The 26,399-nt window shown below is 49.5% G+C and overlaps 1 protein-coding gene across 6 annotated transcripts in view; it reads right to left on the bottom strand.

Moving 5' to 3' along the window:
* HERPUD2 (HERPUD family member 2) overlaps positions 1–18,410 on the bottom strand; it is a 100,066-nt gene extending 81,656 nt beyond the window's left edge. For 4 of the 6 annotated variants that reach the window (XM_073550002.1, XM_073550004.1, XM_073550001.1 and 1 more), the window contains exon 1: positions 18,242–18,406. The gene's annotated coding sequence lies outside the window, so the exon portion shown is untranslated. Of the gene's footprint in view, positions 1–18,241 lie in introns of all 6 variants that reach the window. The other 2 variants (XM_073550005.1, XM_073550006.1) reach the window with 2 other exon arrangements.
* Positions 18,411–26,399: the final 7,989 nt, after the last annotated feature.

The following is a 26,399-nucleotide window of genomic DNA, read 5'->3' as shown; positions in this document are numbered from 1 at the left end:
CACCGACCGGGTAGAGTGCGCTGTGATCCCTGCCGGAATCGGCGTGCCTCTAATGCAGTAAGACTCCTGAATAGTCAAAGAATCCATCTGACTATGGTCGACTTTGTGGCAGCGAGTCCCTTCCTGCGTTCTTCAGGGAGCACGAACAGCGTGTCCGTCTGAGGAAAGGGTGCCGTCCGTGACACGTACCTCCGGAGGGCTCTTACCAGGTCTAACGTGTGAAGAGCCTTCTTCCACACGGTGCACCGGTGCTGGACAAAATGAAGGCAAAGCAACATCTTCATTGATGTGACAAAGAGGACACGACCTTCGGCAGAAAAAGAGGGGCTGGTCTGAGGACCACCCTATACCTATGGAAAGTGAGGAACGGAGCTTGGCAGGATAGAGCCGCCAGCTCTGAAACCCGCCTGATGGAAGTGATGGCCACTAGGGGAACAACTTTCCAGGAAAGGTACCTCAAAGCGATATCCTGAAGTGGTTCCAATGGAGCTTCCTGCAGAACACTTAGGACCATGTTAGGAACCCAGGCGTCCATCGGCGCCATATAGGGAGGTATCAAGTGGGACACTACCTGGATGAAAAGTTTTCACCTGCAAATTGGTAGCAACCCTGCACTGGAACAGGACGGATAAGGCCGACATTTGTCTCCTGCGGAAACCTGGGGCAAAGCTCTACCGTCTGAGCTATCCGGGCTCTCTGAGCCCGACTGGAGAAAAACCAAGATGTTGGAGATCGAGAAACTTAGCGGAGAAACACCGCGGCCTCGACATCAAGCAAAGAACACCTTCCAGGTGTGGTGGTAAATTCATGCTGAAGCAGGCCTCCGGGCGCTAATCGTTGTAGCGACCACCTTGCTCCCGAACCCTGCCTGGGTTAGAATCCAAGATTCAATGGCCCTGCCGTCAAACACAGGGTCCCTGAGTTTGGGTGGCAAATTAGCCCTTGAGATGGTAGATCTGGGCGCTCTAGCAGGCGCCCAGGAACATCGGCGAGCAGCTGCCTTAGATCTGCGTACCAGGCTCAACGGGGCCAGTCTGGGGCCAGCAGAATCGCCAGCCCCCCTTCCGTCGATCCCTTTGCTGACTCTCGAGAGTAGTGGCAGTGGGGAAAATAGATATGGGAGGCGATACAGGTTCCATGGTAGAACCAACGCGTCCACCGCAAATGCCTGCGGGTCCCTGGCCCGAGCGACATATGTGGGCACCTTGGCATTCACTCTGGAAACCATCAGGTCCACATCCGGAGCTCCCCACAGTTGACAAATCTGTTGAAGAACTTCGGGATGTAGAGACCACTCTCCGGATGCAAGACCCTGCCGGCTGAGGAAGTCTGCCGCCCAATTTTCCACGCCCGGGATGTGGACAGCCGAAATCACCGAGTGGTTTGCTTCGGCCTACTGAAGAATGTGCTCCACCTCGCGCATGGTTGTTCTGCTGTGGGTGCCCCCCTGACAAATTATGTAAACCACCACCGTGGCGATGTCCGATGGAATCCGGACGGGGCGGCCTGCTAGAAAGTGATGAAACTTCTGCAGAGCCAGCCAAATTGCTCGTATCCCCAATAAGTTGATCGGGAGGCGTGCCTCCTGTGGCGGCGAAACACCGCTCCCCAACCGAGGAGACTGACATTGATTGTCATTATCAGCCCATGACATGGGGGGAAAGGTTTCCCCTAGGCCAGAGAAGAACTGGTTATCCACCATCCGAACGACTGCCTGACTTGAGAGGACAGTTTGCACCGCCGATCGAGCGTGAAAGGATTCTTGTCCCAGGCTGACACGAGGCGTGCTGCAGGGGGTGAAGGATGGAACTGGACGAAAGTTATCGCTTCGATTGCTGCCAGCATTTTCCCTAGGATCCTTATCGCGGATTGGATGGTATGAGGGACTGGTTGGCGTAGTGTCCGGACTCCCTGCCGGAGACTAGTGCCCTTTCCTGAGGGAGAATTATCAACCTTCAGCAAGCATCGAAGATCATTCCTAGGAAGGAGATCCTCTGAGCTGGCACAAGGGATGATTTCTTTGCATTGACCAACCATCTAAGCGGCAAGAGTATCTAGCGTGATGTTGACACCTTCCTCACATGCCCGTATTGACAGGCCCTTGACCAAGAGGTCGTCCAGATAAGGCAAGATGACTATGCCTCGAGAATGTAGTGTGGCCCTGACAATTGCCATAGTCTTTGTGAACACTCTGGGAGCCGTGGCTAGCCCGAAGGGTAGCGCTACGAACTGCAAATGCTGAACGCTGATGGCGAAGCGTAGCCGCCTCTGATGAGGAGGAAAAAATGGGAATATGCAGAAATGCGTCCTGGCTGTCAATTGAGGCCAAGTATTCTCACTGCTCCATGACCGCTATGACTGAACGGAGACTCCATCCGGAAATGTCTGATCCTAATGAATTTGTTCAGAAGCTTCAGGTCCAAAAAACAGGCCTGACAGACCCGTCCTTTTTGGGAACCGCAAAAAGGTTGGAATGAAATCCCTGAGCTCTTCTGTGTTCCGGCACTGGAACAATGACTCCGTTGTGCAGGAGCGACTTGATGGCTCCCAATAGAGCCCTTACCTGGGTATCCACCCTGGGAAGCCGGGAAAGAAAAAACCATCTTGGAGTGTATCTGACAAATTCTATTTTGTAACCGGAGGACACCCAATTCTTTTACCCATGCGTCGTAAGCGTTGTTGGCCCAGACGTGGTGAAAACAGAGTAGGCGGCCGCCCACTTTGCTGGTGTCGTCTGGTAAAGACCTCGAGTCATTTGGCCGATGATCCTTAGGATCTGGGTCCACTCGATCTGGCCTGTTGAGCACGCATTCTCCCCAATGGGTTGGCTCTATATGACCTGCCGCTCCCTATCCTGATTGGGGCGGCCTGAGGTGGCGGAATTGGGCCCCGTAGTCCACCCGGAGTCTTTTAACGCATGACCCCGGACCGGTCTCCTATTCGGGTCCCGGACCAGGATCAGGCTGCTTAGCGGCCACCACCTGACCAATGCCGTCACACCCGGCCTAGAATGGCCGGTGGCACTGCGAAAGGCCCGAAAACGTGCCTGAACCGGGTGACGAAAAAACGATTTAACCTTCTGTTGAGGGAGAAAGCCGCTCTTTCCTCCTGTGGAGTCGGAGATAAATTGATACAAAAATTGGCGGCCGCACTGATAAGGCAGGGAAGTCAAGGACTTCCTGGAAGTAGAATCGGCCCGCCATGTCCTCAACCACAGGGCTCTTCAGATAGAGATTGCATTAGCGGCAGCAAGTGCTGAACAATTGGCCGCATCCAAAGACGCATTCAATACATAATCTCCGGCTATCGTCATCTGACATGTGACCTCCGAGATCTCTGCAGGTAGATCCTGCTCCTGCGCGACCTTGTTTAAGGTTTCTGACTATGATATCATAGCCTTGGCTACCCAAGTTGCTGCGAACGAGGGAGCGAGTGCAGACCCTGACTCCTCATATACTGAAAGACCTAGGCTCTCAATAAGGCAGTCCGTGGGATCTTTAATCGAGGAAACCCTAGGGACAGATAACAGGGTCTTAGTGGCCAGGCGTGAAACCGGAGGATCCACTATTGGGGATTCCATCCATTGTTTACGGAGGTCCGGAGCAAACGGATAACGTTTCGAGTGCCTTTTAACCCGAGAAAAATGCAATTTTGGACGTTCTCTGTGCCGCTGCACTATGTCCTCAAACTCAGGGTGAGAGGAAAAAATTCTGTGCAGCCGCTTCACCCGTTTACATGCCACTTTACACCTCGTAGCCGCTGCGGTATCATCCTCAATCCCCAGGGTCTGATTGATGGCTTCTATGAGGCTGTCCACTGTTTCACGTGACCCTGGAGTGTCCAGGTCTGCTCGCTATCAACCACTGGTGACGGGGAGCGAGAAGCAGATCTTACGGATGCCGAAGGCACCGGATGGACTGGGCGACACCGTGTGGATTCGTTTCCCCCGGGTCTGCCTGGAGTGAGGGTGGCCCCTGCAGGCCGGAGGCTCCTGTGAGGTGGAGGTTCCCTCTGAAGGCGGCGAGACACTGTCCCTGCCCCTATCTGGGGCTTGAAGGGATTCTATTGCTCTCGTAAGCGACGCCATGTACTGTGACAGTGATCGGGCCCACTCCGGGGCATTTGACACATTGGTCGCGGTCGCAGGGGAGGGCTCCTGGGCGCGTTTGGATTCGCAGGCTTCGCATAAATGCTGCTCTGCGCCCCCCGGAAACGCAGCCCGACAAGAGATGCATGCTGCGTAAAAGAACGTGTGCATCATTGCTTTTGTTCGGTCATGCTGTATCTGTCCGCTGCTGGGGATATGGGGAGGAGGTAGCCTCTCGGGCAGCACTTACCCCAGTCCTGCGCCCCCCGTCCTGGATGCTTCCTTTAAATCGCACGCCGACACGCGCACCAGCCTGTAAAATCGCTCTAGGGGCGGTACTCCCACCTTGCGGCCTAGCCCGTGCTTCGAAGCCGGGGCCTCGATTTTTACCGCCGCCGAGTGCGGGGCGGACTGCCGAAAGTGACACGCGGCCCCGAGGGCGGAACTTCCGGCCGCGGCCTAGCTTCGGCCGAAACCGCGGCCTCAATTTTTCCCCTACCCGACCGGGGGGGGGGCGGTACCAAAAGTGGCGCTACTGACCGGCGCAGTGTTCCTGTCCTGACGGATCCAGCCCTTCTCTTGCATGGCTAGTGGACACCACGAGGCATGCTGCGGCTGTGGGCTCCAGCCTGAAATCTTCGCAGGAGCCCTCCCCGACCCTCTCCTCACAGATGATCTTCTTCAGCCTGAGCGCAGGTATGTGAGGGGGGTCTTTGATAAAAAAATAGGACGGTGCAGGCACCCTAGCTCCATCTAACCCCTTCAGGGGGTGAGGAGAGGGAGAGGGACCGTCCGCCACCTTGCAGCACCACCGTCTAGTGTTGGTGGAGCAGTGGGGGCCGCACAGACTAGTCTTGTGCCTCTGTGCAAGCCCATGGTTTCAATACCTAGGGGTGGACAGGGCTAAGTCTGGCATAATGTCCCACGTCGCGGGAGAGGATACGTGGAGGGATACTCGCACGTGGTCGCCCGTTGATGGTTTGGGGAAATTGGATCCTTTCAATAGGATGCGTTGCCCGTCTTATCTTCATAAAATAAAAAACAAAGAAAAAAAAATAGATGTCTGGGGAAAAGTCCCAGAGATGTCCCTCGGTGCGGGAAAGGATACGCGGAGACGATACTCAACGCGTGCTCGCCCGTTGATGGTTTGGGGAGATCGGACCCTTTCAATAGGATCCGTCGCCCCTGTCTCATCTTCATAGTAAACTAGAAAAAAATAGTCTGGAGAGATCCAGACTGTGTGTGCCTCCATAGGACACTAAGCAAAAACTGATTTCAGCCCGCAATAGGGGCGAGGGTGTATACTGCGGAGGAGGAGCTAACCTCTTTTTTTCATTTAGTGTCAGCCTCCTAGCGGCAGAAGCATACACCCACAGTATGTGTCCCTCAATGAGACGAAGGAGAAAATGTATAGATATGATAGAGTGAGAACCTGCAGTAATTTCTCATGCTGCGAGCAGTGAAATCAGTGAGGTTACCGCAATTCGTCAGCCGTGAACTGGGATAACATGACTGACGTCAGTGCTTGTCGCAGCAGCCTGATTCAAGCACTACTGTCAGTGTGTTCCGGCTGCCGTGGTGAGCTGTCACATTACTCATGTCACCGCTTCACCACAGCCTCCGGATGTAGCAGAGACGGGGATCGTCATGGGACATTCTGATTATGGATTTACAGCGGACCCCTTTGGATTTTAATTTTGAATGATAATAAATGGGTAAAAGAGGGTCGAGGAGTGTTTTGTACAATTAAAAGGACTTTTCTCTGTGCGTGTTTTTCCTTTTGACTATGGGGTTAGTAAAGGTAGCATCTGTTTGACACCTCTCCATTACTAATGTCTAAGATTGTCAGCAGACATAAAATAGATGACAGCAACCCCAAAACATGACCCCGATTGCCAACGCACCAGGACAACTGGGAAGAACCGAGGCTAAGCGCCAGAATGCCACATCTAACGGATACGCCATTTCAGGGGCAGCTGAAGGCTGGTGTTAGTTTGGGAGGGAGCCAATATCCATGATCCCTTCCAAGCCTATTAATATTAGGCTTTATTCCTACACAAAACATGGAGTCATGGTCCACAAATATATAATATCAAAAAGGTTTATTATAACAATATAATGCATAGTACATAATAAAAATAAAAAGTCAAAAAACAGAAAAGGCTCAGATGTATGGGACAGCAAGTCATCAACAATGTGTCAGGGAGGGGAAGCTGTGGGCCTCTCTATCACCATATGATCAGGATTGTAGTCACATACAGTGCCTTGCGAAAGTATTCGCCCCCCTGGAACTTTTCAACCTTTTCCCACATATCATGCTTCAAACATAAAGATACCAAATGTAAATTTTTGGTGAAGAATCAACAACAAGTGGGACACAATTGTGAAGTTGAACGAAATTTATTGGTTATTTTAAATTTTTGTGGAAATTCAAAAACTGAGAAGTGGGGGTGCAATATTATTCGGCCCCTTTACTTTCAGTGCAGCAAACTCACTCCAGAAGTTTATTGTGGATTTCTGAATGATCCAATGTTGTCATAAATGACTAATGATGATAAATATAATCCACCTGTGTGTAATTAAATCTCTGTATAAATGCACCTGCTCTGTGATGGTCTCAGGGATCTGTTTGATGCACAGAGAGCATCATGAAGACCAAGGAACACAACAGGCAGGTCTGTGATACTGTTGTGGAGAAGTTTAAAGCCGGATTTGGATACAAAATGATTCCAAAACTTTAAACATCCCAAGGAGCACTGTGCAAGCGATCATACTGAAATGGAAGGAGTATCATAGCACTGCAAATCTACCAAGACCCGGCCGTCCCTCTAAACTTTTATCTGAAACAAGAAGACTGATCAGAGATGCAGCCAAGAGGCCCATGGTCCCCCTATTTTAATAGCCAGTAAAGGCTATGCAGACAGCTACGGGCTGATAGTCATAGCCTGGGAAGATCCATGGGTATTACCCCCTTCCCAGGCTACAAATATTGCCCCCGGCCATCGGCTATTCCTCTCTGACGCAGAAAATTGCACGGGAGCCCACGCCATTTCCCCCCCCCCTTTTTTTTTTTCAAAATTAAACATAATGTTCAATAAACATCGGCCTTGCTATTTATTTAGAGATATATCTAGAGATATATCTATCTGTCCCATATCTATCTGTCTGTCTGTGTGTAATGGAGTGTGGGTTGGACAAATGTAAAGGAAGAGGTTGGACCAGAAGTGACATCACAAATTTTTTTTTTTGTTAAATAATATATCTTTATTTAGCTTACAAAAACGCATACAATCCTCATGGAAAAAATGCATGAAAATCCGCATCAAAAACACGCAGATTTTTACCTGCGTTTTCGGCCAAGAGGTGCAGATTCTGTGCAGAAAATTCTGCAGGCATATCTGCAACGTGTGCACATACCATAATATCCATGAAAGTACAGCCAATGTGGTGCCCAATCTGTAGTGTGCACACACACCCAGTGCACTAATGTCACCCCAATTATCTATATACTAGATCAGGGGTCCCCAACCTGTGGCTCGCCGATGGTGACAAGAAAGAAGTCCCCAGGGAGCCGCCCCGCTGTCTGTAATACCCGCCCTGCTGCCTGCTCCTGACAAGTGGCTCACCGACAGTCACTGGAAAGGGAGCCGCCCCGTTCTCTGTAATACCCGCCGCCTGCTCCTGACATGTGGATCACCGACGGTCACTGGAAAGGGAGCCGCCCCGCTCTCTGTAATACCCGCCACACCGCCTGTAATTTGACGCCCCTCCTTTGTGTGCATGTCATTCAGTGACTGCATTCATGCCTGCACAGTGGAGCAGGTCACTGTGCTCTATTGAAGTCGCGAGACTTTGGTTACTGCGGCTTCTATAGACGATACTGGTGAAGGACAGAAGGTGTTGGAAGAGGATCACTGAAGTAAATTCGTTATCTTAAGTTTTTTTTTTAAGTGTCCGCGCATGCATTTTAGCCCCTTCACCCCCAAGGGTGGTTTGCACGTTCATGACCGGGCCAATTTTTACAATTCTGACCACTGTACCTTTATGAGGTAATAACTCTGAAACGCTTCCATGGATCCCACTGATTCTGACATTGGTTTCTCGTGACATATTGTATTTCATGATAGTGGAAAAATTTCAAACAACTTGCGGTTATTTGTGAAAAAAATGGAGATTTGACAAAAATTTTGAAAATTTTGCAATTTTCCAACTCTAAATTTTTATGCCCTTAAATAACAGAGATATAGCACACAAAAAACTTAATAAGTAACATTTTCCACATGTTTACTTTACATCAGCACAATTTTGGAACCAAAATTTTTTTTTTGTTAGGAAGTTATAAGGGTTAAAAGTTGACAAGCGATTTCTCATTTTTACAACATCATTTTATTTTTACGGACCACATCACATTTCAAGCCACTTTGAGGGGTCTATATGATAGAAAATAGCCAAAAGTGACACCATTCTAAAAACTGCACCCCTCAAGGTGCTCAAAACCACATTCAAAAAGTTTATTAACCCTCTAGGTGCTTCACAGGAATTTTTTGAATGTATAAAAAAAAATGAACATTTAACAAAAAAATTACTTCGGGTCCAATTCTTTTTATTTTACAGGAGAAATTGGACTAGAAAAGTTATTGTGCAATTTCTCCTGAGTACGCTGATACCGGATATGTGGGGGGGGGGGGACCACTGTTTTGGCGCATGGCAGAGCTCGGAAGGGAAGCAGCACCATTTTACTTTTTTTGGCTGGAATTGAGGTCGGACAAAATGTCGCGTTTGGAGCAGGGCTGTGGAGTCGGTAAGCCACAGTTGCGACTCTGACTCCTGGATTTTATCAGGCTCCGACTCCGACTCCTTCATAAATGGCAAATTCATAACAAATTTACTGTTGTAAAATATTAAACATCGCGCTTATTCAGTTTCTCACCATCATATAAGTAATTAGACCACTTAGAGCAAAAACTACATTTATTAGAATACAATTAGAATATAGCAAATAACTTTTATAAACTTTTCTAAACTGTAAGTAAATATGCAATAAACACTTTTATGCAGTTAATAAGAAGAAAAAGTATTGCCTCTGTCAGATCCTCCTTCACGGATGCCCTCAAATCTGATCTAATTATTTTGAGAGCAGAGAACAACCTCTCTACACTAACTTGTGTTGGTGGCAAAGCAGTAACCACTCGGGCAACATCTCTGACAATGTCAGGATACAGAGGAATCGCTTGTTGCACTGTTATTTTTGATGAACGGTCAAATTTCTCAATTTCTTTTAGTGCACATGAAAAATTCTGCTGAAATGTACTGGCTGTGTTCCTTGATGGGGATGACTCTTCTTCTATGCGGGAACGCTTTGCACGGTCCTTGTGATCCAAATATTTTTCGAAATTAAATTCTTCATCAGTTGATGATGAGGGTGAAGATGTGGCAGGACGACCAAATTCTTCTTGTTCCTCCTGACTGTTCTCCAACCCTTTCATCCTTACTGCTATTTCAAACAGAGCTTCTTTTCCTTTACTTAGCTGTTGATCATCTAGAAGAATCCGATGCATTGGGTCTACATAAACAGCTGCCAAAAGAATGATATTTTGTAATAGTAGCTCCTCTCTCAGTTTCATTGATGTAGCAATGCCACTTGCAATTAACCCTCCTCTTTGGGACAGGCGAAACATCTGGTTCTTCCACTCCTTTAAGAAAATACCTGGAGTTAAGTCCTCTGCTTGTAATTTTTTAGTCACTGTAAATGGGTGCTCTAGCAATTTTTCCAGCTCAGTCACCTGATTCCACTGACTTTCATTTAGCGTCAGTTGAGGGTTAGCCATGTCTACAAGAAAGGTTTTCAGTTCAACCAAGCGCTGAATCATTAAGTACTGCCCCATCGTGTGGCTTGATCAATAATTGCCCCTTTTCCAGCACGTCTCTTCAAAATTGAGTCAACTTTAGGGGTTCTGGCAACAGTAGCCAATTTTCTCACCTTGCCAATCAGTGCAGCAGCGTGTCCTCCTTGCAGACTGTCTCTTATAGCCAGCTGTAGCGTATGCACAACACAGCACATGTGATGAATGAAAGAACATATTGACAGTTTCAACAAGATCATCTAAACTATCATGTTGCTGTTCATCTGAAGCAACTTCAGTTTGCTCCTCAGTTACAATACTGTGTTCCTCTATTTCAAACATTTCTGTGTCTGTGGACCCAGAATGTTCTTCTAGCTGCTGGTCACCATCATTACTCTCATTCATTAGCTTAATAGTACTTATCATATTTGAAGCATTGTCAGTTACGACAGAAAGAACTTGCTCTTTTTTAAGTTCATAGTCTTGCAGAACCTTTTCCATCAAGACCTGGAGAAACTCACTGGTGTGATGAGCTTTGGTGTCTTTTACTGCCAATGTCTTGGTAACTATTTCATTTTTGTCACAAACAAATCGGACATTGATGGCAAAATAGTTCACTCTGTGACGTGTGCAGGCATCCATTTTAAGAAACAGAAAGCGTCCCTTGAGAGTTTTTTTAAGTTCTTCCTTTTGTTTAAAAGCTTCTTCGATTACTAATTTTCTAATACTCTCTCTCTCCAGAGAAACACCAAGCTTGCGGGCCATTTCCCCATTCAGACACATAAAAGCTGGTCGTGAAAATAATGAAATTTGGCACACTATCCTTTACAACAAGCTCTATGATCTGTTTTTTAAATGTATCTACTGTCATTGTCACAGTAACTTTGTCACTGACAAAATATCTTGCAACTGATGGCTGCAAAGTTCTCTGCTCCTTTGTTTGCCTGGAAGAGCTGGGCACTGGTTCATTGGTTTGGATGCAGTCTTTCTCATCCACTGCTTTCAGTACTTCTGGATGAAAGCGCTGTAAATGTCTCTTTAGATTAGAAGCTCTGGTAGGAGCATTTTTATCTTTGCCTGAATATGCACTCATCTTGGCTTCACAGCATTTGTTTTCGTCTGGATCATTTGTCATACACTGACAGACATAATGTTTTCTATCTTGAGTGATGGTGAAATGTTCAAATACAGCTGATTTAATGTGATGCTTCTTTGACATTCTCAGGTTTTTAATTCTGCATTCACAATCCAAATGACAATTGTTTTTCCTAAAAACAATTGTACAAAATTATTGCCAGGTCGTACAACTGATATAGTGGTCAGTAATACTGTTATTATTCCTCATGTACTCACAGTTAACTGATGCAAAGTTTGTTGAAAAGGATAATACTTCTTACAGTCTTCCTCTTCTGAGTAGCAGGCAGCTGTGAGATGCTTGGAAGACGCACACCTAGTATGATCTAGTCTAGAGGAGGAGCTTTACTACTAAGAATTTGCAACACATTTTCACTTTCAGTTTCATACATTGTAAGTAGGGGGGTTGGGGCAGCATGAGGTTAACCAAGTATAAGATTAGATAAGGGCAGTGGAGAACAGTGACACACAAGAAGTAAGAAATGTCTCTATCTCCAGCAGAACTGCTTATCACTGTTGTTCATAGTTTGATAGAACATATATATTTGAGTAACATTTATAAAATTCATATGAAAGTTCAATTATGAAATATTAATACATTTTTTTTAAAGCTGGAGTCGGAGTCGGTACATTTCTACCGACTCCGACCAAAACTACCTCCGACTCCGAGACTCCGACTCCACAGCCCTGGTTTGGAGAGCACCTGATGTGCCAAAACAGTGTAAACCCCCCAATTCTAACTCCAACCCTAACCCCAACACACCCCTAACCTCAGCCCTAACGGGAAAATGGAAATAAATACATTTTTTTTTATTTGATTTTTCCCTAACTAAGGGGGTGAAAATGGGGGGTTTGATTTACTATTTATAGCGGGTTTTTATGTTTGGCAGCTGTCACACGCTAAAAGACGCTTTTTATTGTAAAAATAGTTTTTGCATCACCACATTTTGAGAGCTATAATTTTTCCATATTTTCACCCACCGAGTCATGTGAAGTCTTATTTTTTGCGGGACGAGTTGACGTTTTTATTGGTACCATTTTCGGGCATGTGACGTTTTTTGATCGCTTTTTATACCGATTTTTGGGACGCAGAATGAACAAAAACCAGTACGATTACAGCGATTCCTCATTTATGTCTTTTTTTATGTTTTGGCGCTTTTATGCAATAAAAACAATTTTATATAAAAAATTATTTTTGCATCACTTTATTCTGCGAGCTATAACTTTTTTATTTTTTCACTGATGATGCTGTATGGTGGCTCATTTTTTGCTAGACAAGATGACGTTTTCAGCGGTACCATGGTTATTTATATCTGCCTTTTTGATCGCGCGTTATTGCACTTTTTGTTCGGCGGTATGATAAAACATTTTTTGCTTTATTTTTTAAGGGGTTCGCTAAAGGGGTTAACTAATGGGACTGTTTTATAGGGTGGGTCGTTACGGACGCAGCAATACTAAATGTGTACTTTTATTGTTTTGGGGGTTTTTTAATTTCCAAAAAATGAAATTAGGGGATTTTTTTTTTTTTTATTTAGCGATTTTTTTTATAAATTTTTACACTTTTTTTTTTTTTTTTTAACTTTATTACACTGTCCCAGGGGGGACATCACTGTTATGTGACAGATCGCTGATCTGTCACATCACAGATCGCTGTTACATATCAGCGATCTGTCACAGGCAGTGCTGGAGGCTTCCTCATGCCGGCACTTTGCAGGCATGAGGAAGCCGCCTCCCTGCAGGCCCCCGCCGCCATTTTGGATCCGGGGACCAGCAGAGAAGGAGGCCCCCGGAGCAGCACAGCACATCGCGCTGCTCTGGGGGGCTCAGGGAAGCACGGAGGGAGCCCCCTCCCTGCCGATGCTTCCCTAAATCCCCGGTACACTGCGATCGTGTTAGATCGCAGTGTGCCAGGGGTTAACGTGTCGGGGGCAGTCCGTGACCGCTCCTGACACAGTGCCGGGTGTCAGCTGTGATAATCAGCTGACACCCGGCCGCGATCAGCGGCACTCCCCCCGTGAGCGCCGCTGATCGCTATAACGTACTATCCCGTCCATGGGCATAGGAGCCCGTGTCCCTTCGATGGGATAGTACGTCAGATGGCAGAAAGGGGTTAAAGGGAACCTGTCCCCCCCCCCCCATTAAGGTAAAAGAGCCACCTTCAGCAGCACTAAGGCTGCATTCTGTGAAGGTGACTCTATGTTCTTTATCCGTATTACCCCAGAAATACTGAGTTTTATAAATTGCACACCATACCTGTATTGAGCCAGGGAGGTATGTTTTCTCCCCCTGACTCAAGTGCCTCGCAGCCGTCCATCATCCCCCTCAGTCCACCAGGCGCTATCTCCTCTGTGTCTCCTCACGTCACCGGCGCCAGCACTGTACAGTAATTTTTCGGGCATGCGTCGTGCGTGCTGCCCTGGAACTTACATCCACTGATGTACGGAGATCACGCCTGCGTGTAGCGGAGGCCCAAGATCCCGCCCTGCAGTGTGTTATGATGTATTCACACTGCGGGCTGGGAATGTGGCGCCTGCGCAGTAAGTCTCTCTGCGGCTGTCCCCATCTCCCTCCTAGGGGGCTGAATCTGTTGCCTGTCTAGTGCAGATCTCTGCACCTGTAATACGTCGGAAAGAGGGAGGGAGATGGGAACAGGCGCAGAGAGACTCGCTGCGCAAGCACCAGATTCCGAGCCCTGCAGTGTGAATACATCAAAACCCACTGCGGGGCAGGATCTGGGGCCCCCGCTACACGCAGGCGCAATCTCCGTACATCAGTGGATGCAAGTTCCAGGGAAGTGCGGACAGTGCATGCCCGAATAATAATTGTACAGCGGAGGCGCCGGTGACGTGAGTAGACAGAGGAGGCGGCACCTAATGGCCAGAGGGGCATGATGGATGGATGCGAGGCGCTTGAGTAGGGGAGAAAACATACCTCCCTGACTCAATACAGGTAAGGCGCAAAATTTATATAAGTAATTATTTCTGGGGTAATAGGGATAAAAAACATAATAATAATAATAATCTTTATTTTTATATAGCGCTAACATTCCAAAGCGTTTTACAGTTTGCACACATCACTGTCCCCGATGGGGCTCACAATCTAAATTCCCTATCAGTATGTCTTTGGAATGTGGGAGGAAACCCACGCATATTCGGGGAGAACATACAATCTCCTTGCAGATGTTGTCCTGGGTGGGATTCAAATCCAGGACTCCAGCGCTGCAAGGCTGCAGTGCTATCCACTGAGCCAACATAACAGCCACCTTCACAGAATGCAGCCTTAGTGCTGCTGAAGGTGGCTCTTTTACCTTAATAAGCCCTGGGGGGGGGGGGGGGAAGACAGATTCCCTTTAAATGAGTGACTAATTATCCTGGGATATGTGCACGTTGCGAATTTGGCTGCGATCCGCAGCAGTTTTCCATGCGGTGTACAGTACCATGTTGTAAACCTATGGAAAACCAAATCTGCTGTGCACATGCTGCGGAATATTCCACGCGGAAATAAAGCGGTTTATTTTCCGCAGCATGACAATTCTTTGTGCGGATTCCACAGCTTTTTCTACTAGTAAATTGGCTTTGACTATGTCTTTATCTGCAATGTGGCTCTCGACCAACTTTCATGGTGGAATGTGGCTCTCAAGGTAAGAAAGGTTGGGGACCCCTGCACTAGATGGTGGCCCGATTCTAACGCATCGGGTATTCTAGAATATGTATGTAGTTTATTTAAAGGGAATCTGTCACCCCATTTTTGCCTCATAAGCTGGGGCCACCGCCATCAGGGGCTTATCTACAGCATTCTGTAATGCTGTAGATAAGACCCAGATGAAACCTGAAAAATAAGAAAACACGTTAGATTATACTCATCAGGTGGCGGGGGCGGTAGGTGTTGTGGCCCCGTACGGCGCCTCCTATCTTCATACGATGATGTCCTCCTCGTTTCTCCCTCGGCTCCTGCGCATTCGTACTTTATCTGCCGTGTTGAGGGCAGAGTTAAGTACTGCAGTGCGCAGGCGCCGGGAAAGGTCAAAGAGGTCCACGCCTGCACACTGCAGTACTCTGCTCTGCCCTCAACAGGGCCGATAAAGTACGCCTGCGCAGGAGCCGAGGGAGAAGCAAGGAGGACGACATCATCGTATGAACATGGGAGGCGCCGGATGGCACGGCGACACCCATCGGACCGGACCAAACGCTGGGGTGAGTATAATCTAAGCCTTTTTTCTTATCTTTCAGGTTTCATCAGGGGTGGGCAGGCAGCGGAGGGATCCGGCGTGTGTAGTCAGGCGGCGGTGGGTCCTGGCGGTGATCCGGCAGCCGGACTGCGCCTGTCGCTGATTGGTCATGGCCGGCCGTGACCAATCAGCGACGCGGGATTTCCGTTACAGACAGAATTAGACGATTATATAGTAGATATAAAAGTGAATGTATGTGTGTCTGTATCACCAACCAATCACAAAGCATCTTTTATTTCACCAGAGCTGTTTAAAAGAAGCTGAGCTGTAATTGTTTGCTATGAGCAACAGTTTTATCACGCCACGACAACACCTCAGCAGACAGTGACTGGGTGGGAGAAATCTAGCATCCCCGGGAACATAAGCTCCCAACCATTGTCTGCCCCCCAGAAAGGAGCAGAGCGCACATGACCGAAATTAATCCCCCCTCCCATGCCCATATGCCCATCACACATCCTCCATTCCATAGGCACATCTTCCCTCTTAAAGGGATCTCCGGTATGGAAGTTAGGGCAAATCCCTCAGCGCTATGATTCTGACCCCAGGCTTCTATTAAAGGGATCATTGGTAGGGAAGTTAGGGCAATTCCACTAAGCGCTCTGGTTCTGACCCAAGGCCTCTCTTAAAAGGATCCCCAAAACAGAAGTGAGGGCAAATCCACTCTGCGCTTTGGTTCTCACCCCAGGCTCTCTTAAAGGGATCCCCGGTATGGAAGGTCAGGGCAATTGCATTCAAATGCTTTGGTACTGATCCCAGGCCTCTATTAAAGGGATCATTGGTATGGAACTCAGGGCAAATCCATCCAGCGTTTTGGTTTTGACCCCAGACCTCTCTTAAAGGGATCCCCCGTTTGAAAGTTAGGACTGTTCCCCTCAGCGCTGTGGTTCTGACCCCAGGGCCTCTTAAAGGGATCATTGGTATGGAAGTTAAGGTAAATTCCTCAGCGCTCTGATTCTCACCTCAGGCTTCTATTAAATGGATCATTGGTATGGAAGTCAGGACAAATCCACTCAGCGCTCTGGTTCTGACGCAAAGCATCTCTCAGAGGGATATCCGGTATGGAAGTTAGGACCGTTCCACTCAGCGCTCTGGTTCTGACCCCAGACTGACGGGATGATTTGGAATATTAGGGGTAGTAGTCCGATGGCTTTGACGGGACGATGTGGGATATTAGGGGTAATAGTCCGGTAGATCTGGCTGACGGGATGATGTAGGCTATTATACTGAATGTGGCTATGCGGAGTGGGCGGAGCTATACACTCAGATTTATATATAATCATAATTTGCTATAACTAACCGTAGTTAGTTACTATGAAGCGTCGGGCTCTTCAGCTAGTAGGTAATAAAGTAGTACGGCAAGACAATTCTAGTCCGTAACTAGACGGAAGGCACACATGAAAATAGAGTACCACCATCCGCTACACAAACATTAATGGTGATCATAACACACGAATGCGGCATTTCAGGGTCGGCTGATGGCTGGTGTCATTAGTTTGGGAGAGAGCCAATGGCCCTTCCCAGCCTATTAATATCAGGTTGCAGCTGTCTGCTTGGCCTTTGTAGGTTATTAAAAATAGGGGGGTCCGCAAGTCTTCTTTTTTGGCTCCTCCCTATTTAATAACCAGCTGAGGGAAAGCAGACAGCTCTGAGCTGATATTAATAGGGTGGGAAGTGCTATGTTTATTGCCAACTTCGCAGAATAACACCAGTGCAAAGCTGTCTGCTTTCCCTTGGCTGGTTATTATAAATAAAGGGGACCCCATGCCATTTTTTTTCTTTTTTTTATTAAAGACATGTACAGAAAACTACACACGCAAGGCAATAATCATCTCACTGACATCTTTTCATCTCTCTATTTTGACGGTTCACACTGTGTATTTGGCTGATGACATGTCAGCTTTCCTATGAGATACGAGCACAAAAATCAGACGGCACACGTATAGTCCTTGTACCCTGTGATTTTCTTCCTCGCACCCATTGACTTTCATTGGTGAGTGCGATCCGATTCTTGCTGACAATCGCAGCATGCTGTCATTTTTTTCTCAGTCTGATCCGAGAGGTGGATAAAAAGAAAAGACGCAGGTGAGCGCTGACTCATTTACTATCATTGGTCGGAGTGCACGGCCAGGATTTCTGTCATTGCACTTATCTGACTTATATGGTAATGTGAGTGAGCCCGGTTGGCCACTACTGTCAGGAGACCGCTCGGGGACACGCGGATGAGATCAGAGGTCAGTGACGCAAGTATAATTTAGATGTTTTAATGTAGCACCACGAGTCCATAAGTAAAGGGTTGCTCCATAGAGGATGATGCCTTTAACCACTTGTGGACCGGCCATGTTAAAGCATTATGTTGTCCGACTACATTGGCAGAGCCCGAGCTCAGTGACTGGCTGCAGCAGCGGTGTGCTGTAGTTGTGAGGTCACCGCTGCAGCCTGTGCATAAAGACCAGAACAGAGGTGGAACCAGGGAGGCGAGGACCTGCGGGGTTTCTTTTCATACGTATAAAAGGCGCCACTTCATCCAGGAATAAAGCCTGATATCATGGACGCCACGATGACGCTCCGCGCTGTTTCAGTAACACAAGAGCTGAACGGTCCCTTCCTATGCTGCTCACACAGGCTGCAGCGGTGACATCACAAGTATACGTGACCGCTGCAGACAGTCACTGGGCTCAGCGGCTCATACAAACTTTATTGTTTTTAACCAGTGCCTAAGGGCTGAAGAGACTTCTACATGGAAAACCCCTGTAAGACATATGCCCCTAAATAATGGCAAGTAACATGGCACCAACAATGTGTGACGCCGCACACACCTCTCCCTGCACTGCCAGGCTCGTGGGCACACTGTGGGCTATGTACTGGGTCCCCTCAGTGCCACAGCTGCTCACCATCAGGGCAGCGCCGGGTGTGTGGCCGCCTGCGGGGCACTGACTGCAGCCGCATTACCTGGAAGCTCCTTGTTGTCTCCTGACACCGTCTCCCCAGACACCTCCTCCGGGTCCTTGTGTCCCTACCCCGGACACAGCTGCACAAACAGGGAGGGACTGTGGACGGGCGTCTGACGGAATGACGCCACAGGCTCCACCCGGCAGAGCAGGACGTCCTATAGGCCGGGCCGCCTCCCCCAGCTCGCCGTCAGCCGTACACTGCATGGCGGCACGCGTGAGAGGCAGCGCTGCGGTGCTGTGCAGAGAGCGTCCACTAGAGGGCGGCGGCGCATCGCTTCCTGCTCTCCACTTACAGGGTGCACGGAGCCTGGGAAGAGGGGGCAGAGTATGTCCTGTGGGCAAAGTGTGCTCCGGGGGATGGCAGAGTATATTCTGGTGGGCACAGTGTGCTACGGGGGGCAGAGTATATTCTGTGGGCACAGTATGATATGGGGGGGGCAGAGTATATTCCGTGGACAAAGTGTGCTCCGGTGGGGGGGGGCAGAGTATGTCCTGTGGGCACAGTGTGCTCGGGGGGGGGGGGGGGCAGAGTATATTCTGTGGGCACAGTGTGCTACGGGGGGCAGAGTATATTCTGTGGGCACAGTGTGCTACGGGGGGCAGAGTATATTCTGTGGGCACAGTGTGCTACGGGGGGCAGAGTATATTCCGTGGACACAGTGTGCTACGGGGGGCAGAGTATATTCCGTGGACACAGTGTGCTACGGGGGGCAGAGTATATTCCATGGGCACAGTATGATATGGGGGGCAGAGTATATTCCGTGGGCACAGTATGATATGGGGGGGCAGAGTATATTCCGTGGGCACAGTGTGCTACGGGGGGCAGAGTATATTCCGTGGGCACAGTGTGCTACGGGGGGCAGAGTATATTCCATGGGCACAGTATGATATGGGGGGGCAGAGTATATTCCGTGGGCACAGTATGATATGGGGGGGCAGAGTATATTCCGTGGGCACAGTGTGCTATGGGGGGCAGAGTATATTCCGTGGGCACAGTGTGCTACGGGGGGCAGAGTATATTCCATGGGCACAGTATGATATGGGGGGGCAGAGTATATTCCGTGGGCACAGTATGATATGGGGGGGCAGAGTATATTCCGTGGGCACAGTGTGCTATGGGGGGCAGAGTATATTCCGTGGGCACAGTGTGCTACGGGGGGCAGAGTATATTCCATGGGCACAGTATGATATGGGGGGGCAGAGTATATTCCGTGGGCACAGTATGATATGGGGGGGCAGAGTATATTCTGTGGGCACAGTGTGCTACGGGGGGTAGAGTATATTCTGTGGGCACAGTGTGCTACGGGGGGCAGAGTATATTCCGTGGACACTGTGCTACGGGGGGCAGAGTATATTCCGTGGACACAGTGTGCTACGGGGGGCAGAGTATATTCCATGGGCACAGTATGATATGGGGGGGCAGAGTATATTCCGTGGGCACAGTATGATATGGGGGGGCAGAGTATATTCCGTGGGCACAGTGTGCTACGGGGGGCAGAGTATATTCCGTGGGCACAGTGTGCTACGGGGGGCAGAGTATATTCCGTGGGCACAGTATGATATGGGGGGGCAGAGTATATTCCGTGGGCACAGTATGATATGGGGGGGCAGAGTATATTCCGTGGGCACAGTATGATATGGGGGGGCAGAGTATATTCCGTGGGCACAGTGTGCTATGGGGGGCAGAGTATATTCCGTGGGCACAGTGTGCTACGGGGGGCAGAGTATATTCCATGGGCACAGTATGATATGGGGGGGCAGAGTATATTCCGTGGGCACAGTATGATATGGGGGGGCAGAGTATATTCCGTGGGCACAGTGTGCTATGGGGGCAGAGTATATTCCGTGGGCACAGTGTGCTACGGGGGGCAGAGTATATTCCGTGGGCACAGTGTGCTACGGGGGGCAGAGTATATTCCATGGGCACAGTATGATATGGGGGGGCAGAGTATATTCCGTGGGCACAGTATGATATGGGGGGGCAGAGTATATTCCGTGGGCACAGTGTGCTATGGGGGCAGAGTATATTCCGTGGGCACAGTGTGCTACGGGGGGGCAGAGTATATTCCGTGGGCACAGTGTGCTATGGGGGGCAGAGTATATTCCGTGGGCACAGTGTGCTACGGGGGGCAGAGTATATTCCATGGGCACAGTATGATATGGGGGGGCAGAGTATATTCCGTGGGCACAGTATGATATGGGGGGGCAGAGTATATTCCGTGGGCACAGTGTGCTATGGGGGGCAGAGTATATTCCGTGGGCACAGTGTGCTACGGGGGGCAGAGTATATTCCATGGGCACAGTATGATATGGGGGGGCAGAGTATATTCCGTGGGCACAGTATGATATGGGGGGGCAGAGTATATTCCGTGGGCACAGTGTGCTACGGGGGGCAGAGTATATTCTGTGGGCACAGTGTGCTACGGGGGGCAGAGTATATTCCGTGGACACTGTGCTACGGGGGGCAGAGTATATTCCGTGGACACAGTGTGCTACGGGGGGCAGAGTATATTCCATGGGCACAGTATGATATGGGGGGGCAGAGTATATTCCGTGGGCACAGTATGATATGGGGGGGCAGAGTATATTCCGTGGGCACAGTGTGCTACGGGGGGCAGAGTATATTCCGTGGGCACAGTGTGCTACGGGGGGCAGAGTATATTCCGTGGGCACAGTATGATATGGGGGGGCAGAGTATATTCCGTGGGCACAGTATGATATGGGGGGGCAGAGTATATTCCGTGGGCACAGTGTGCTATGGGGGGCAGAGTATATTCCGTGGGCACAGTGTGCTACGGGGGGCAGAGTATATTCCATGGGCACAGTATGATATGGGGGGGCAGAGTATATTCCGTGGGCACAGTATGATATGGGGGGGCAGAGTATATTCCGTGGGCACAGTGTGCTATGGGGGCAGAGTATATTCCGTGGGCACAGTGTGCTACGGGGGGCAGAGTATATTCCGTGGGCACAGTGTGCTACGGGGGGCAGAGTATATTCCATGGGCACAGTATGATATGGGGGGGCAGAGTATATTCCGTGGGCACAGTATGATATGGGGGGGCAGAGTATATTCCGTGGGCACAGTGTGCTATGGGGGCAGAGTATATTCCGTGGGCACAGTGTGCTATGGGGGGGCAGAGTATATTCCGTGGGCACAGTGTGCTACGGGGGGGCAGAGTATATTCCGTGGGCACAGTGTGCTACGGGGGGGCAGAGTATATTCCGTGGGCACAGTGTGCTACGGGGGGGCAGAGTATATTCTGTGGGCACAATGTGCTCGGGGGGGGGGCAGAGTATGTCCTGTGGGCACAGTGTGCTCGGGGGGGGCAGAGTATATTCTGTGGGCACAGTGTGCTACGGGGGGGCAGAGTATATTCTGTGGGCACAATGTGCTCGGGGGGGGGGCAGAGTATGTCCTGTGGGCACAGTGTGCTCAGGGGGGGGCAGAGTATATTCTGTGGGCACAGTGTGCTACGGGGGCAGAGTATATTCCGTGGACACAGTGTGCTACGGGGGGCAGAGTATATTCCATGGGCACAGTATGATATGGGGGGGCAGAGTATATTCCGTGGGCACAGTGTGCTATGGGGGGGCAGAGTATATTCCGTGGGCACAGTGTGCTACGGGGGGGCAGAGTATATTCCGTGGGCACAGTGTGCTACGGGGGGCAGAGTATATTCCGTGGGCACAGTATGATATGGGGGGGCAGAGTATATTCCGTGGGCACAGTGTGCTACGGGGGGGGCAGAGTATATTCCGTGGGCACAGTGTGCTACGGGGGGGCAGAGTATATTCTGTGGGCACAGTGTGCTACGGGGGGGCAGAGTATATTCCGTGGGCACAGTGTGCTACGGTGGCAGAGTATATTCCGTGGGCACAGTGTGCTACGGTGGCAGAGTATATTCCGTGGGCACAGTGTGCTACGGGGGGCAGAGTATATTCTGTGGGCACAATGTGCCACGGGGGGCAGAGTATATTCTGTGGGCACAGTGTGCTACGGGGGGCAGAGTATATTCCGTGGGCACAGTGTGCTAAGGGGGGGCAGAGTATATTCCGTGGACACAGTGTGCTACGGGGGGCAGAGTATATTCCGTGGGCACAGTATGATATGGGGGGCAGAGTATATTCCGTGGGCACAGTGTGCTACGGTGGCAGAGTATATTTCGTGGGCACAGTGTGCTACGGGGGCAGAGTAAATTCTGTGGGCACAGTGTGCTACGGGGGCAGAGTATATTCTGTGGGCACAGTGTGCTACGGGGGGGCAGAGTATATTCCGTGGGCACAGTGTGCTACGCGGGGGCAGAGTATATTCCGTGGGCACAGTATGCTACGGGGGGCAGAGTATATTCCGTGGACACAGTGTGCTACAGGGGGCAGAGTATATTCCGTGGGCACAGTGTGCTACGGGGGCAGAGTATATTCTGTGGGCACAGTGTGCTACGGGGGGGCAGAGTATATTCCGTGGGCACAGTGTGCTACGGGGGGCAGAGTATATTCTGTGGGCACAGTGTGCTACGGGGGGGCAGAGTATATTCCGTGGGCACAGTGTGCTACGGGGGCAGTGTGCTACGGGGGGGCAGAGTATATTCCGTGGACACTGTGCTACGGGGGGCAGAGTATATTCCGTGGGCACTGTGCTACGGGGGAAGAGTATATTCCGTGGACACTGTGCTATGGGGGGGCAGAGTATATTCCGTGGACACAGTGTGCTATGGGGGGGCAGAGTATATTCCGTGGGCACAGTGTGCTACGGGGGGGCAGAGTATATTCCCGTGGGCACAGTATGATATGGGGGGGCAGAGTATATTCCATGGGCACAGAATGATATGGGGGGGCAGAGTATATTCCGTGGGCACAGTGCTACGGGGGGCAGAGTATATTCCATGGGCACAGTATGATATGGGGGGGCAGAGTATATTCCATGGACACAGTGTGCTACGGGGGGGGCAGAGTATATTCCGTGGACACAGTGTGCTACGGGGGGCAGAGTATATTCCGTGGGCACAGTGTGCTACGGGGGGGTTAGAGTATATTCCGTGGACACAGTGTGCTACGGGGGGAAGAGTATATTCCATGGGCACAGTATGATATGGGGGGGCAGAGTATATTCCGTGGACACAGTGTGCTACGGGGGGGCAGAGTATATTCCGTGGACACAGTGTGCTACGGGGGGGCAGAGTATATTCCGTGGGCACAGTGTGCTACGGGGGCAGAGTATATTCCGTTGACACTGTGTGCTACGGGGGGCAGAGTATATTCCATGGGCACAGTATGATATGGGGGGGCAGAGTATATTCCGTGGGCACAGTGTGCTACGGGGGGGCAGAGTATATTCCGTGGGCACAGTGTGCTACGGGGGGGCAGAGTATATTCCGTGGGCACTGTGTGCTACGGGGGGCAGAGTATATTCCGTGGACACAGTGTGCTACGGGGGGCAGAGTATATTCCATGGGCACAGTGTGCTACGGGGGAGGGGGCAGAGTATATTCCGTGGGCACAGTGTGCTACGGGGGAGGGGGCAGAATATATTCCGTGGGCAAAGTGTGCTACGGGGGGCAGAGTATATTCCGTGGGCACAGTGTGCTACGGGGGGGGCAGAGTATATTCCGTGGGCACAGTGTGCTATTGGGGGGGTAGAGTATATTCCGTTGGCACAGTGTGCTACAGGGGGGGCAGAGTATAGTCTGCGGGCACAGTGTGCCCCGGGGGGCACAGTGTGCTACGGGGGAGGGGGCAGAGTATATTCCGTGGGCACAGTGCTTCTGGGGGGCAGAGTATATTCCGTGGGCACAGTATGATATGGGGGGGCAGAGTATATTCCGTGGGCACAGTGTGCTACGGGGGGCAGAGTATATTCCGTGGGCACAGTGTGCTATGGGGGGCAGAGTATATTCCGTGGGCACAGTGTGCTATGGGGGGGCAGAGTATATTCCGTGGGCACAGTGCTACGGGGGGCAGAGTATATTCCGTGGGCACAGTGTGCTATGGGCGGGGTAGAGTATATGCCGTGGGCACAGTGTGCTACAGGGGGGCAGAGTATACTCTGCGGGCACAGTGTGCTACGGGAGGAGGGGGCAGACTATATTCCGTGGGCACAGTGAGCTACGGGGGGAGGGGGCAGAGTATATTCCGTGGGCACAGTGTGCTACGGGGGGGAGGGGCAGAGTATACTCTGTGGGCATAGTGTGCTACGTGGGGGGGCAGAGTATATTCCGTGGGCAGAGTGTGCTATGGGGGGAGGGGGCAGAGTATACTCTGTGGGCACAGTGTGCTACGGGGGGGGGGCAGAGTATATTCCGTGGGCACAGGAGTTTGTTCTGCGGGCACACCATCGGGTTCCACAGCTGAGACTATCTCTAGAGGTAAAGAGGGGGTTGTAGTTTTAGTTTTTAGGACACTTGCCTCTTCTCGCAGTGTTTTTCCTGGTTTGGAATTATTGGTAAAGTCTATAATATCTTCTCACAATATTTGTAACTTGCAGTGGGGCTAATCCTTGTCATACTTATATTGGTTGGTAAACTAGATGAAGTTTAAAGGGGTTTTCCTTTAAAAACAATATACTTTTTTTTTCTTAAACCAATAGCACACATGAAAATAAGGAACGGTGTGATATATTTCAGAGAGATCGGCTTCTTTCTCCTCCTGGTCTGATCTTTCATTCTCAAATCACAGGTACAATGTGTCCTCAGTGGATACAGTTTCCCATTACTGAGCTAGGAGATGGTTGTTGCTCATAAGGTTCTATGGAGAACTGTAACTAGAGAACTTACAGCAGGAAGTCTGTGCCTCACTGTAGCTTCTCCCTCCATAGAACTGAAAAGCAGCAACTGTAATCTATCTCAGTAGGAAATCTGCTATCTTGACTTAATATAGGTTTTTCAAATTTTGCCCTTGAATTGAAAGTGATCAGACCAGGGGAAGAAAGAAGCTGATTTGTCTGATAAGATATATTACAAAGCTTCTTATTTTCATGTGCACTATTGATTTAGTAGATAAAAAGACAAGTACTCTTTAACCCCTTCACGTCATTTGACATATGTTTATGTAATGGCGATCATGAAGGCACAAGAGCAGTGCACGAGCGATCGCTAGAGGGATCTCAGCTTAATTTATACCTGAGCTCCCTCTCCCTTCAGATCAGCGCTCCTTAACATCAATGTGATGGCTCGATCATTTCCATGGAAACCCAGGGTCGTCGTGACAATCTCTGGGTCATCCAACTACAGCAAGCCTGTTAGACCATGCTGAGAGCATGGTCTAAGAGGCTTCCTTCACTGTAACACTGACAGGTATACAGCATTGTAATACTGGTTCACTGCAAGGAGCAATGCATTATATCAGTGATCAAAGTAATAAAAGTAAGAGTCCCATGGAAGAACTAAGTAAAAAAAAAAAAAATATTTAAAAAAAATCATAAAATAAAAAAATATGAAACCAATCAATAGGTATATTTTTGTACAAAAACAAAAAAGATAATGTAAACACATTTGGTATTGCAACGCCCGGAATGACACAACCTATAAAATGGTCACATTATTTAACCCCTTAAGTGAACAACATGAAAAAATAATTAAAAACGTGGCAAAAAAGCTATGCTTTTTTATCATGCCTCCCAAATCAATCAGAGTCAAATACACTGCTCAAAAAATAAAGGGAACACTTAAACAACAGAATATAACTCCCAAGTAAATCAAACTTCTGTGAAATCAAACTGTCCTCTTAGGAAGCAACACTGATTGACAATCAATTTCACATGCTGTTGTGCAAATAGAATAGACAACAGATGGAAATTATTGGCAATTATCAGGACACCCTCAATAAAGGAGTGGTTCTGCAGGTGGGGACCACAGACCACATCTCAGTACCAATGTACCAATGCTTTCTGGCTGATGTTTTGGTCACTTTTGAATGTTGGTTGTACTTTCACACTCGTGGTAGCATGAGCCGGACTCTACAACCCACACAAGTGGCTCAGGTAGTGCAGCTCATCCAGGATGGCACATCAATACGAGCTGTGGCAAGAAGGTTTGCTGTGTCTGTGAGCGTAGTGTCCAGAGGCTGGAGGTGCTACCAGGAGATGTGGTGGGGGCCGTAGGAGGGCAACAAGCCAGCAGCAGGACGCTACCTCAGTTTTTGTGTAGGGTTCGAGCAGG

This window comes from Dendrobates tinctorius, unplaced genomic scaffold, assembly GCF_039654945.1.
Source record: "Dendrobates tinctorius isolate UK_male_01 unplaced genomic scaffold, ASM3965494v1 ptg000162l, whole genome shotgun sequence".
Classification (NCBI taxonomy): domain Eukaryota; kingdom Metazoa; phylum Chordata; class Amphibia; order Anura; family Dendrobatidae; genus Dendrobates; species Dendrobates tinctorius.
The sequence above is the reverse complement of the archived record's forward strand: the minus strand, read 5'-3'. Positions and strand labels throughout refer to the sequence as shown.